This window comes from Colias eurytheme, chromosome 17 (assembly GCF_061535395.1).
Source record: "Colias eurytheme isolate Ceu_HAF_F1 chromosome 17, ilColEury1 Martin Lab GWU primary, whole genome shotgun sequence".
NCBI classification, from domain to species: Eukaryota; Metazoa; Arthropoda; class Insecta; order Lepidoptera; family Pieridae; genus Colias; species Colias eurytheme.
The window spans coordinates 7687990-7700341 of record NC_142996.1 but is presented as its reverse complement, the minus strand read 5'-3'; the positions used below and the strand labels follow the sequence as shown (position 1 = coordinate 7700341).

At 32.3% G+C, this 12352-nt stretch overlaps 1 protein-coding gene across 1 annotated transcript in view; it reads left to right on the top strand.

Annotated features, from left to right (window-relative positions):
• Nucleotides 1-12352, top strand: part of Rim2 (replication in mitochondria 2) — a 34824-nt gene that overhangs the window by 2291 nt on the left and 20181 nt on the right. The gene's annotated exons all lie outside the window — the stretch shown is intronic.

Here is a 12352-nt window from a genome sequence, read left to right as displayed (position 1 = left end):
TGTGAGTCATTTGAGGTAGGGATTAAAATAATTAATACAAAAAATTCTCTACCACAGAACTAGATAATTAACCGACTTCAAAAAAAAAGGAGGAGGTTATCAATTCGGCCGGTTTTTTTTTGTACTGTTATTGATAAAAAAAAATAGTTGATTATTATAATATGAATTATTTACTACAATTACTGGTTTAGTCTAGCCAATAACCTCCCTCCCCCTTATATTCCTGAACTATTGATTTCTTTAACCGACTTCAAAAAAAGGAGGAGGTTATCAATTCGGCCGGTATGTTTTTTTTTTTTTTTTTATGTATGTACACCGATTACTCCGTGGTTTCTGAACCGATTTACGTGATTCTTTTTTTGTTCGATGCGGGATGGTGTCGAATTGGTCCCATAAAAATTTTATTCGGATAGGCCCAGTAGTTTTTATTTTATGAGCATTTTTGTCTGTATTTGTAAATGTTGCAAGTGCAAGTTTGAAGTCGGTTGTTTTTAACGCAGTTATTGACTTGTTCTATTTTACTTTCTGTCCCTTAAAGTAATCTCAAAGAGAAAAATTAAAATATAAAAAAATACCTTAACTATTAAGAATTCATTCAGTTATTGTAAATAAATAGCTACGAAGGTTTCTCGTTGTTATTCAAGTTATTTATAGAAACGATATGATACGCGGAGGCGTGTACAGTGTATCTAAGCTTCAATTACTCTGCGCGTACGCCGTAGGTACCTACATCCTACAAATTACAATTAAGTTCAAAACAGTCATTATGTAATTGTGAATCACTTATTGTTTATTTACTCAACTGCATGTATTTTCAATGTTTACACTACATGCCATCGAATATTTATGCGCAGTATTTATAACATATATTTAGAATATCAGGTTCGCGGTCGGCCATGTTGTTTGCGGCTCATATTTTATTAGTAGGTATGTATCTCAAAATGGATCGCCTACGCAATACTTGTATCGCTAGATTTAATTCATGTAAAGAGCAATGTTGTTATAGGTTCTGGTCACAATATTGGCTAGACAAATCATTGACCCTTTGTTAAATTTGTTTCATCTTATGGAAAAGTTAAAAAAAAATTAGGTTGGTAGGTAATTTCCTATTTCGTGAAATAAAAAATACGCCTACAATCTTCAACTGTCTTCATATTTTTATAGTTTGTAAAGGTCTAGAATTTGTGATCTATATACTTAACATTAATTCTTGTTAAAATGAAAATTCCAGCTTAGTTTTTAAATTAAGAAAATACACACAGAAAAATGTGAAGTGAGTTAAGCCACTCTACAATACTTCTCTAGAAAATAGCGAGCTTGCAAAAACTTCGTTTTATCATCTTGAACAAAAGGCAACCTTCATTAGTCCAGTATTAATATAAATCTGGGACAGCACAAAATAGCTGGTAAACGAAAAGTAGAACAACCCAAGCAGAAACGGAGAACGCTAAAAATACGGCATTTCGTTATAACCACAGAACATATAAAATATTCTGTTCTGTGGTTATAACTGTCTTTACATATTTTTTCGATTGGACATTATTTAGAGAACTGGTTTTTAGATCGTTAGAAATGTGGGCCTTGTTTCACGTTATACATCTCATTACTAGTCCGTATGTGGATTATTGTAATGAGCTTTAAAGAGGGGGCTAAGCCTACTTATGATAGGCAGGTTTCGAGCATCCTGCAAATACTCAACGATATGAGTTTGGAAAAGTTGAGTAGTGCGATTACAAATAAAGGGTACTCAACTACGGATTAAAGCTCGATTAATGCTATAGTCAAGTGGGAACTGGTATACAATAAATATATGTCTAACATTTTCCCCTTTTTCTACAAATATGTATGTTATATGAATTCATGGGAATGTTATTGAATCGGAAGTAATGTTAAATATAGCTTATGTGGCATAGTAACCCAATGGTTCGGAGAACTCTACACAATATTGTACACGAAATAATAATAAAGTAGCAAGTAGCAGCAGACGATATTTCCTTGCGCCAAGTCTCTGGACCAGATGACGAATAAGTTTAGTTGGCAATAAATCACGGACTTACATTCTTATCTTTTAGGAGTATAGAGTTGGATACTTTAGTCGTTAATCACCTTCTATTATACAAGCTTTTATTATCTAATTAACGATGTTTACTTTCATTTCAACGTTTGTAACAAACGTACTGCAAGCTTTCGCTTGTCAATATGAATTATAGATAGTAAAGTTTGGCACAGACTCAAAGAAAACATATAAGTGATTAGGTATTGGTGAAGTATTTGCACCACTGTCGCCAAAGTGTCATACATGCACCGCTCGGATGATTATATTGTAGAGTATTATTACCGGCAAGTAGAATATAAACGTCTGGTGTATGTGTAGTATGCTTTCACTAAGCCAAATTTTGATAGGCATTCGTTAGACTGCATTTGTTGTTAGGATTCTGCGTGCGTCATTAGTTACCACTCAACACTGTTTCTTTCTTCTCTGTTTTCGTACTCAAGAATAATGCTCAAATTTATTGGGTTATTTATATCTTTATTGCTAGCTGTGCCTCGCGGTTTTACCCGCATGGCCACGCTCCTATTGATCTTATGATATGCGTGGTGACTGACGTGGTGGGCGTGATGACAATGTCACCACGCTCATCATAACACTATAAGACTTCGTGGGCTATTTAACACTGAAAGAATTTTTCAAATCGGACCCATAGTTACTGAGATAAGCGCGTTCAACCAAACGAACATATAAACTACTAGCTTTCCACCCGTGGCTTCGCCCGCGCAGTCAAAGAAAAACCCGTGTACTTAGTTCCCGTTCCCGTGGGATTTCCGGGATAAAACCTATCCTATGTCCCGGGGTAAAAAGTAGCCTATGTCCTTTCTCGGGTATCAAAATATCTCTATACCAAATTTCATGCAAATTGACAACATTTCATTTTTTATAAGGCCATGAAAGAAAAAAACCGTTTCTTTATTTTGCTCTTGCGATTACAGAAAAAAAATATTTCATTTTTTAATCGCATATTTTAAGAGAAATTAAATAAAAACGATAAATGTGATGATGACGTCATACATACGGAGGAATAAAAATGCGCCTTAGCCTAATTTAAAAAAAGTTAAAAAAAAAACTACCACTGACATTTACATGGTATGGCATGTGTCAAATTTCACATTAATGTCATTTTTGTGAATTATTCATGTAAACAAACTTTTAAATCGTGTTAATGTGTTTTGGTTTTCTATTTTAATCTCATTAGCGTGATGTTTGTTTGATTGGAGTTGGACTAATTCATTTATATTATACAAATAGTGCCTATAGTGTTCATAATTTTCTTGAAATAAAAGACTTTGTTTACTTACTAAAAGTTGTATTTATTTAACACTTTCCAACAACGTTTTATATTTGTTTCCCAGAAATTTTCAGCATCAATTAACAAATCCTGCATAAAGTCATCATCATTAGTACTTGTGAATAAGTTTTTTTGTTTAAAATTTGGATCAACAAATAATAAATAACAATATTTACAAAGCTTGATGAATCAAAGTGACAAATGTACCAAAATGTAAACTGTCAAGATTTTTTTTTTAATTTAAACTAGGTATGTGGCAAAGGAAAAAATGTATTCCTCCGTATGTATGACGTCATTTGGCGCTTACGACATTTTAGAATGAGATGATTTTAAAACTCAAAAAGATGAATGAAAACTTCCATATTTAGAAAAAGCAAAAAATACATGTATAATAATTTTTGATCTAGTTTTCATTAAAATAAAAAAATAAGTAGCTTAAAATTTTGAAATGTTGTCAATTGGTTCAGTAATTAAGGCGTGATTGAGTAACAGACAGACAGACAGAGTTACTTTCGCATTTATAATATTAGTATGGATTCTATAATATTAGTATAGATAATAGACGGAATATTGATAGTTGTTTTTGTGCATACCGGATACCGGATTATTTTTATTTGTTTCATATGGCGCAGCAATATTATAATATTTAAGAAACGAGTTTTTGCAATTTCAATGGTAACACCTTGACTTTTATTTTCCTCATTTATCTATTTGATATATCATCTTGATATAACAGTAAATGATGGCCCAGTATTCGTTCTATTAGATTTTTATAAAGTGACTTTTTTATTCCTTTCTCCTATAACATGTCGCGGTCGTCTAAAATGAAAATGATACAATGAATCTCTTCTATTGTTAGCATAATTTCTTTTTTCTGATATAATCAAAACAAACCTATTTATTGTTGTAAACAAGAAAATTATATCCAACTAGTAGTAATGGTGTGGTGTGTCAAGGATGTTTATTTATATAGCGCAATTGATACGCATTATGCATATTGCATACTTCTTATCGAAAGTTGATACGAAATGCGTTTTACTTTTTTTGTAAATTATGCATTCGTTCTTAAGATTACAATGTAAATGTTATTTTTTTAATTAATTTTGCACGCCTCATAAGCGAAGCGTTGAGGTGGGTACTACTGTCGCTTCGCGCAAAACATCTGATTTTTCAAACTTAAAATGTCTTTATGTATCATACATTGCACTTGTAAGATAATACATACACACACATATTAAGAAAAAACACTATTTTTAACGTTCATGATATTTTTGATGTCATTTTTGTTATTTAAACTAGTTAAAAAACAGTTTAAAAAAGTTCTGTCTTGGACGTCCGTGTGTCTGTATGTGCGGATCCTTTTTCTTGTTAACACGATAGCGACCGAAATACTTTACTAATCGAGTCTTTTTTTTTCTCTTACGCTTGAGTATGCTCAGGAATAGAACCCTTTCATTTTTCAGGGTCTGATTCGATGTGGTTTAATTGTTATTAAATAAACAAAAATATTTATTATAAAAAATTATGAGGCGTGCACTTTTGGATTTTCCAAATTTTTTTTTTTTTTACATAGAATGCTACTCTACTAATTTGGCTTTCAATTTAACGGCAAAAGTACCTATTTGGTTATTGTAATTTCTAATGTATATGCTTTGGAAAATGAAATTATGCTTTAAGAATTAAGATATTCGAATTCATTTTCTTTACATTATAAATTCATAGATGAATAGGTAATGAATTAATTAAAAATGCCTAAGTCGACGATTAATTATAAATGTATGTGTAGACTTTGATCCTCAAGAATAAGATTTTTATCAAAAAGTCAATGAACGTATTGTAGGTATATAGTTATTTATCAATTCACTTTTAATCAATGAAAAGCGCAATTTTCAGGTATATCCATAATACATATTTTTTTTAACGAAATTCTGACTAAAATACTTAGCAAATAATGATTCATTGCAAAACACGTTTTGTTTACAATTTAGACACTTTCCTGTTGCTAAATTGTGCATAACAAATAGGTAACTGCGCAGAAATATTTTTTAATTGTAACGACACGCCCTATTCAACTATCAATAATATTATTACTATTATTTTATGTTTCCACCTTTATAGTATACTAGCGGTCCGACCCGGCTTCGCCCGTGGTACATATTTCGCAATAAAAGGTAGCCTATGTTCTTTCTCAGGGTCTAAAGATTATCTGTGCCAAATTTCATCAAAATTGGTCCAGTAGTTTATGCGTGAAAACCATACATACATACATACATACATACAAACCTTTCCTCTTTATAATATTAGTATAGAAGTATAGATTAGTATAGATATCGGCCATTGATGGCAATATTTTCCTGTTAATTCTACGTTGAATATTTATAATTTATATATGTAGGTAGTTATATTAAAAATGTTAGCACATCAATTATCAGCCAAACGTACTAATAAAATAACAAGTACCATGTAATTGAATCGGTACGTTTCCGAAGGAAGTTTTTTAGTCTGTGGTTACTTAAGTTTTTGCGCATCGCAATCATCATATTGCAGATATCGTAAAAGTAGATTGGTTCATGCATAAACAGTGATATTATCTATAGAATATAGATAAAAGATGGTGATTTTTAAGGTTCCTTATTTAGGCATGTTTTTTATTTCGAAAGGTGAACTCCTAAGTCTATTTCTGGCTTATCTTTTAAGAAGATGATGTATCGTCGATTATCTTTGGAAATTTTTTGGTAAATATTGTGCTTCAAAGATTAAATTAGACTTTCACTGCTTATTCAGGCATTCTATCGATGAGGCATTATGTCTCTCGGCTAACCTTGGCCAATGTCAAGTTGTATAAAACTAACGGAGTTGCAAGGTTACGCTACAAATAACTCATATCGCTAGTTTTCGCGTACGCTATAGAGTATAGGCAATTAGATACGGCGTAGATGGTTATTGGTGACCACATTGTAAGATGAAACTGTTTTGTATGAGATCGTTTTTATGGTTGATTTTCATGTTCTGTTCAAACAAACAAACAAGCAAACTCTTCAGCTTTATAATACATATTAGTATTAGTATAGATAATCATATTTTCCCGTGCTTCGATTTACTTATTATATTGTGCACATCCTACTCAACCGTCCTATTGTTATGCTCCATCGCAAGGTTAGCTTGTTTGTCCAATGCGTCAGTTTTACAGGCCCTCTACACAATGGGCAGCGTTGGGCGAGTAGAGGCAATCACGATAATGTAGAGGGCCTAAATGTCTGATGGATATCATTGTAGATGTTTATTCATAATCGTCGTACGTCATGGCGGCAAACATCGACTAAGTATCATTTGTTGGGCCAACGCTATACATTGTGAAGAGGGCTCATTCACTTTATGGCACATTTTGTAGAGATAGTGCGTTTAGCGCTTGTAAAACAGCTCTATCGGTTATAAAGTTCTTATTGACACCTTGTTATATTGAGATAACCTCTCCATGTAGTTGTTTCTAAAAATAACTCATATGAACTCAATTCTTTACTAATCACTATGTTATGGGTACCTAAATAATATATCTACATGTATAAAAGTATAAAGCAATTAGATTGCTTCAGGATTGAGTCTTTGGCCACTGCCTAGGTTAATGACGAAGTCGCTTAACCCTAGATTACTACCCTTCGTCGATTCGACGACGCGTCACCAAAAAAATCGCTATAATTTTTACGCGCGCGACCGTATGGTTTTCCAACTTCAGCTAATCTCAGCCGACCCATTGCTCTTGCGATGGACGGTAGTGCTTTATGTGTGGAAGGTCCACACGCGCTGTACCAGCAACCATGGCTCGTCACATCGACGAAGGTTAGTATTAACGTAACTTTTCGTACTATTTGGTTAAGTTAAAATTACGTTATTTTATCTTTTATAATGGTGCCTATTATTTTATTTTTTAGATACGATTCATGTGTTATTATTAGAAGTCGAAAGCGATGAGGAAAATTCATCTGCGAGAGAGCCTGAAGACCATTTTGAGGCTGATGAGGCATGAAATGGAGTGGGTGATGATGAAGTTTCTATTGTAAATAAAGAAAAATTTCCAGATCAAGATTATGAGGCATGTAGTAATACATCTGCCCACGTGACATTGAAGACGAAAAACGTAGCACTTCAGCTGACCCAAGTGATTTGATTATAAGACCATCACGTACGTTCTTGGGAAAGATAAACACATATTATGGTCACCACAATAGTCAAGGTCACAAAGCAGAAGGCCTTCAAGGAACATAGAAACATAACACGAGGGCCTGTACGGTTTTTTTCAAGATATTTTAGATCCTCTTCTATGTTTTTAAGGTATAATTACTGATGACATTACTGATACTCTGCGGGACTCAATCACATAAATTTTAAACATGCCAGAAAGAAGTAATATGAATGTTATAAATGAGACTGAGCAAAGTAATGATGCTTATGTCCCTCCACAGCAAAATAAAAGAAACATAAATATGCTATATGTTCCACCGTAAAGCAAAGGTAGACTAAAAATAGGTGCACTAAGTGCAAAAAATCGTTGTGTGCGGAACACAAACTTGATGTGTGTCACAAATGTTTTAGATCCTAAGCTATTATCAAAATTATATTTTTTATTAATTTTTCAGATATTATTTTTACAATTAAAAGTTTATTTCGAGCAATTTAGTGGTATATATTATGTGTACGAATTTTTCAAAAATTTTAAGAACTTTCATAAAGCATGTAAACTATGATCTCATTTTGTTGACTGTTTAAATAAAAAATATGGTAATATAAGTATTTTAATATTTTTATATGTAGATTAATACATTGTCCTTAAAATAAAAACATAACTACAAATATATTGTTTTAATTAAACCCCTTAATCCCCTCCAATAAAAAGCGTAGTCGAAGCGACGAAGGTTAGTATTAAACGGTGAAAAATAAGGTTAGTGTTCTAGGGTTAAAAAATATAGACGATAAAAATCGTGTGCAATATTGAGCGAAGCATTTTATTTTTGTAAATAGAACTCGTAGACCCATTTCTCTTTCAAGTTTCACTACATTTTGAGAATAATAAAACAACGTCCTAGTAATAAATAAACATTATTTTCGTCGTTGTGTTATGAACATAAATAACTCCTTTCGACAGATTACATCCGCAAGAATGTTTAGATATATCTATAGTAAGTACATAATTATCATTGCATCTTAAATCTTAATGCAACGCTCACGTGTTTAATCGAGTGATACGGCTTGTAATACACGCATTTATAAGTCTTCTATAATCAAACAATGTTGTTTATAATCGTTTTCAGATGAATATTAACAATACAATAATTGAGAGAGAATAGGAATTTTATTTAAAGGGTACCTACAGGGTGTCCCAAAAAGTAGTGATATACTGAAGCTGGGAGGTAGAGGACTTAGAGGGCTATCCGAATCACCCCCATGTGTGTTATGCGATTTTTCGTATTTTCGGAGTTATTACATTTTTTTCAATTTTTCATCTATCGCCGAGTACGATGAGATTTTTATTTATGGTGACGTGAATTATTGCGCTAGATGCTTGATTTTTTTTGTGTGCTAAGCTGAAAGATAGGCCAATTCAGTATGGTAACATTTACTATCGTTAGATCTTCGAATGGAATAAAAAAAAGAATTAAATGCCAAGAAAGATAAAATTACCCAGTATGTTCATAACTTCAAGGGCCCATAAAAAAATAAAATCACATAAAAAAGGTTTTCCATTTGGCTTTTAAAAACTTGCTCTATCGATCAGGTAGCTACCCTAAAAATTTCATTTTATTATTCTGAAGGCTTCAATCGAAAAATTGAAATCTAAATGTGGTAAGTGCAAAATTTTTAGTAACATGATGATCATTAAAACCAATAAATAGGTGTTTAAAAATGATTTTTTTTTTAAATAGCCCCGCTGTTGCTCAATGCAAGTGCGACATCACCGTAAAAAGTTGTCTTTTTAATGTCTGAATGCTCTTTTATCATTTTTAATGGTTTCTTCTGCTACTATGAATTTCCGGGTTATTTCGTCCAAATTGTGGCAGTCTCTCGTCTTTGTAGTATCCCCACGGAAAAAATTCAATAGGGTTTATGTCCGGAGACCGTGGAGGCCAGGCTAAAGGGCAAAAATACCCTGAAAGATGGATTGGTCGTTGCAGCCTGCGCATGCGCCGGTGACGCCTGCTTTAAAGCCTAGCCTCCACGGTCCCTCGACCTAAACTCCATTGATTTGTTTCAATGGGGATACTAAAAAGACTTCGGCTACTTGAGAGAATGCCCCAATTTGGACGAAATAACCCGGAAATTCATAGTAGCAGAAGAAACCATTAAAAATGATAAAAAAGCATTCAGACATTTAAAAGACAACTTTTTACGGTGATGTCGCACTTGCACTGAGCAACAGCGGGGCTATTTAAAAAAATTCTGGTAATTAAACACCTATTTATTGGTTTTAATGATCATCATGTTAATAAAAATTTTGCACTTACCACATTTAGATTTCAATTTTTCGATTGAAGCCTTCAGAATAATAAAATGAAATTTTTAGGGTAGCTACCTGATCGATAGAGCAAGTTTTTAAAAGCCAAATGGAAAACCTTTTTTATGTGATTTTATTTTTTTATGGGCCCTTGAAGTTATGAACATACTGGGTAATTTTATCTTTCTTGGCATTTAATTCTTTTTTTTATTCCATTCGAAGATCTAACGATAGTAAATGTTACCATACTGAATTGGCCTATCTTTCAGCTTAGCACACAAAGAAATCAAGCATCTAGCGCAATAATTCACGTTACCATAAATAAAAATCTCATCGTACTCGGCGATAGATGAAAAATTGAAAAAAATGTAATAACTCCGAAAATACGAAAAATCGCATAACACACATGGGGGTGATTCGGATAGCCCTCTTGGTCTTCTACCTCCCAGCTTTCGTTCATCACTACTTTTTGGGACACCCTGTATAATCAGTGTAATAGATATTACTGAAGTATACTTAATAGCGCGCTGACTCTTTCAAATATTTAATCATGTATTTATTCCTGTTATTATCTCTATAATTTATAAATGCGAAAGTAACTCTGTCTGTCTGTCTGTTACTCAATCACGCCTAAACTACTGAACCAATTTGCATGAAATTTGGTATGGAGATATTTTGATACCCGAGAAAGGACATAGGCTACCTTTTATTGCGAAATATGTACCACGGGCGAAGCCGGGGCGGACCTCTAGTAGACTATATATAAAGCTCCGTCAGTAGTTAATTTGCATACTAAAATGGTCATATCAGTGTAATAGTACTTACTAATAATTGTACAATCGATATGAATGAAAGCCGTCTATGTAACTTTCCATTGTTGTGACTGACTAAAATAACGAGTGATAAGCAGAGACATGTCAATTTGATTGTGGTTACTAACTTGGAATAATGGTACTAATAAAATGGGTTAACTCGTAATTTTTTTATTCCTCAGTATTAATTTTATTGATTTTAAGAAATATTTATAATAATTAGGAATGCGTATAATTAATTTCTTCTTAAATTATTAATAAAAAAAAATTAAAGTGGCCTTGACCAACTATAGATAGTATTTAATTGCTTTTAAATACATTTAACCTTAATATTGAAAACCGTAAGGCTACTTCGAGTAAATAAAAGGACATGCATAAATATTTAATCCCAAAAATAGACATCGACGAAATATTTCTAGATTAACTTTTTATGATGACGTCATCAATATTAAAATAAACTGTTTGATTATTTCATTTTAGTCCAATTTTCAAAACCATTACCTCATTTTTGCTATTAATTACTGAATTGCAATTTACAATAAATAAAATAAACCATAAATAAATCGTTGTACTTCAATCTGATACTGGGATATTACCTATATTAGCTTGTGTATTGCGGATTGCATAAGATTTTCTAAAGTTTCAGTGGTCTATCGTGCCGTCTAGCTTACTTCGAAGCACCGCATTGAATTTCTATTGCACAACAATTGTAAGGGTTTCGTTACAATCGTGTGATTGTTCTCTAAATACATTTTCGTCAATAGTTTATTTATTATACGTAATAATGATGTAATTGTGGTGCCAATGATTGTCAAATTATTTGGTAAAAAACAAAGTTACAATAGCCTATGAAAGATTAATTATTTGTGTATTGTTATGACTGAAGTGGGTAAATTACAACTGTAGACACCACTCTGCAGATAAGCCTCCTAATATTATATTAAGGGCCGATTTTTCAATGCTTGGATAAAACTTATCCGTCCAATAAAGTATTACACGATAATATTAAAATGTCACATAAACTGTCAAATACGCGCAATTAGAATACGTTTTTAAAATGGTACTTAGTTTTATATATTATTCGACGAATAAGTTTTATCCAAGCATTGAAAAATCGGCCCTAAGTATGTACATTGTACAGTACCTACATACATATTATACCTTTTTAATTTGTACAATTTCTACCATTGTTTGTTTTAAATACACTGGTCATCAAAAAAATCGACCCACCTGCATTTTTACGGAAAATTGCGGTTTTCTCACAAACTAAAGAAAAAATTTGTTTGGAAACTGAACTGATTAATTAAACAAGCATATTTACATAATATAAACACATAAAATCATTAACATCATAAAAAAAATTGTCAATTTCGAAGAAAGATCAAAATCCTCAATTTTCAGCTTTTTCTTTATTAAATTTCAAATGCAGTTTATTTTGTAATCATGAAACTTATGATCACGTTTCCTTCGAATTTATACTCAGTACTTTCTCTTCTTTCTGGAATGATAGCCTGCGTTCACCATTTTAAAGAAATAATCAAGATTTTGATGGTCTCTTGAGGAATTCGTTATCATTCTTCCCTCATGGCGGTTTTCAGGTCTCCTATTGTTGTAGGGGCTGAATTACGAGCTCTAAGCTTTATTTTTTAATTGTCCCACATGTGCTCTGTAGGTTTCAAATCGACACTTTTTGCTAACCAGAGTGTAAC